This window comes from Drosophila miranda (genome assembly GCF_003369915.1).
Source record: "Drosophila miranda strain MSH22 chromosome Y unlocalized genomic scaffold, D.miranda_PacBio2.1 Contig_Y3_pilon, whole genome shotgun sequence".
Lineage (NCBI taxonomy): Eukaryota > Metazoa > Arthropoda > Insecta > Diptera > Drosophilidae > Drosophila > Drosophila miranda.
Window position 1 is genome coordinate 2,179,152 of NW_022881625.1, and position 2,947 is coordinate 2,182,098.

Genomic DNA, 2,947 nt, shown 5'->3' on the forward strand with positions numbered 1-2,947 from the left:
GCTGCTGTTGCTGCTGATGTGAAGGGGCTCGAGGGGGAGTGGCTGTGGCCGTGGATATATCGGCCATGGCAATGGCTGGGTACTCACTCGCTGGGTGGCTGTGGCGTCGGCGCTCTGCATTGGCTGGGGCGTTGGTGTTGGCGCCTGCGCCGAGGGCTCTGCTGCTGCTGCTGCTATTGGCGGTGTTGGTGTTGGTGTTGTTGGCTGCTGCTGCTGCTGCTAGGGCGCCTCTGCGGGCCGCTCTGCCGCCGTCGCTGTGGCGTCTGGTTGACCCTCGTCTGGCCATTCCTCTGGTCATGGCTGGCTGTTGGTTTGTGTGTTGGCGATCTGCTGCCTGTTTGTTGTTTTTAATTGAAAAGTCTCTTGTGTGTGTGTGTTTGTGTTTAATGTAATTTATTGGCACTTTTATTCTCTTTTTTTTATGATGTGGACGGGAACAAAAGTTTGTCAAGGTAAGTAATGGGTGTGGTGGAGGAAGGGCGGCACGGCACGGCACGGCACACGACAGACACCACAAAAAGAAAACAGGGCAACACAGAAAAAAAACGTTAATGGCGACACGGCACAGATCGATAGATCATGTTCACCGAAAAGGGAATCTTTCCCAAAGGCGATGGCCTTTTGGATGTAGATGCCGAACGCTTTAACGGATTGCTCGTGTCGCATGACATCAACGAGATCTACGAGGTGGAACAGACGCCGTTTGCCAGGGGCAAATTCGCCGCCGTTCGCCGTGCCATTCACAAGAACACGGGCTCCCATTTCGCGGCAAAGTTCTTGAAGCGACGCCGACGCGCACAGAGCAGCGACAAGGAGATCAAACACGAGATCGCCGTCCTAATACTCTGCGAGGGCGAGGAGAACATTGTCAATCTGAATGCGGTGCACGAGACCCGTTCGGACACAGCCCTGCTGCTGGAACTGGCCACTGGTGGCGAGCTGCAGACCATACTGGACAACGAGGAGTGCCTGACAGAGGCCCAGGCCCGCCACTGCATGCGAGAGGTGCTGAAGGCTCTCAGTTTCTCCACGACCGATCCATTGCCCACCTGGACCTCAAGCCACAGAACATTTTGCTCGCCGGCGAGCGTATAGAAGATGGCCTCAAGCTCTGTGACTTTGGGATCTCGCGCGTTGTGTGCGAGGGCATCAATGTCCGCGAGATGGCCGGCACACCCGACTACGTGGCCCCCGAGGTGCTCCAGTACGAGCCGCTCTCCCTGCTGACGGACATCTGGTCCGTGGGCGTTCTCACCTATGTCTTGCTCTCCGGCTTCTCGCCCTTTGGCGGGGACACCAAGCAGGAGACCTTCCTCAATATCTCGCAGTGTGCGCTCACCTTTCCGGACAACCTATTCGGTGGCGTCTCGCCAGTGGCCATCGATTTCATACGCCGCGCATTGCGAATTAAGCCAAACGATCGCATGAGTGCCGCTGGATGCCTGGAACATGTCTGGCTGAAGGATGAGAGCTCGATGGATAGACAAATGTATCTGCAGGCTCAGAGCGATGCTGAAGAGGAAGAGGAGGAGGAAGAAGACGACCTTGAGGATGAGGAAGTGGAGGAGCCAGTGGCCGAGGAGAAGGCAGAGGAGCAGGAACAGCAACAGCAGTCACAGGAACAACAAAAGCAACAGAAGCCAAGCAGTGGCAGCAACAAACCCACGCACAATGGCCACCATCGGGCCCACAGCAATGGGAGCAGTAGCAGCATCTCAAAAATACCCATTGCCACCGGGAAGCTCCTGGGAAGCCCCATAAGCAGCACCAGCACCAGCACAGAGACAACGACAGCCATACACACGCTGACCAGCAATGGACACGGACAGAGCAACACGGTCTGCCTGTCCGCCAAGCCCACTCAGATCGTGACACACACACGTCGAGCCTCCGACTCGGACAAGGAGAACACATACACGGCGACATTTGTGAAGAAGCCCCCGGTGCAGGCCACCATCCAGCTGGGCAGCAACGGCCTCGACGAGTCCGCCACAGTGGTGGCCACCCTGACACTCTTTCCCGATGCGCCCACCACACCGAAAGTGATCCGCAAGGCACCCACGGGAGAGTCCCATGGATCGGCCACCTCGGTGAAGGCTCTGGTCAAGAAGTTTCAGCTGGAGGAGACGCTAGTCTGCCCCGGACACAGCAGCACCAGCAGCCACAACGGCCACAGTCCCGTCAACGGGTGCGGCGGCAGTAGCGGGAGCAGCAACGGCAACAATATGCGACGCAGTGCAGGGGGAAAGAGCAGCAACATCAGCTACTCGGCAGCAGCCGCGACAGCAGCACGAATGAACAGCATTCGCCGCGCCTCCGACCCGCTGATGGGCGTCTATAAGAAGCAGCCACAGAACAGCGGCGCCAACAGCAATAGTTCCAGCAGCAACAGCAACAATCCCCAGCCCCGGCAGCAGTCCCAGCTCGGGCAGCACGGCCACCCTGCTCCTGAATAGCCATCGCCTGGCGTCCGCGTCCGCGTCCGGGCCAGCCAGCACGGTCGCCAGCACCGCTGTATCCTCAAGCAGCAGCACCAAAGCTACTGCCACTGCCCACCATCTGCACCACCACCACATGCACCACGACAACACGAAAAACGGCCAAAACACATGAAATCCACACTTACCTGCCAATCACCAGACAGAGCTGCCCAGCAGGAAGCTGCCTCGCCATCAACACTGACAATTCCTGCCAAAGGGAAGGAAAAGGAGGCCCCTTTCTGATGACGCTGCCGCCTGACCATGGCCGTTGTAGTAGCCAGCACAAAATATAGGGAATTGGTTATCTTCTTTCGTCTCGTGAGACCCCCTAGTGATATTTCGAACGATCAAGCTTTAGCCGCTCTTAAGGTTGGATCAAAGCCTTAGCCGCTCTTAAGTCCGAACGCCCACGAACACATACAAGCGACGGACAGTGGGAAGCATAGACGGCAATCGTACGATTGCAC

General features: G+C 57.5%; 1 pseudogene; it reads left to right on the plus strand.

Moving 5' to 3' along the window:
- Window positions 1-564: 564 nt before the first annotated feature.
- LOC117194564 lies at window positions 565-2,723 on the plus strand (annotated as a pseudogene).
- The last annotated feature ends 224 nt before the right edge of the window (window positions 2,724-2,947 follow it).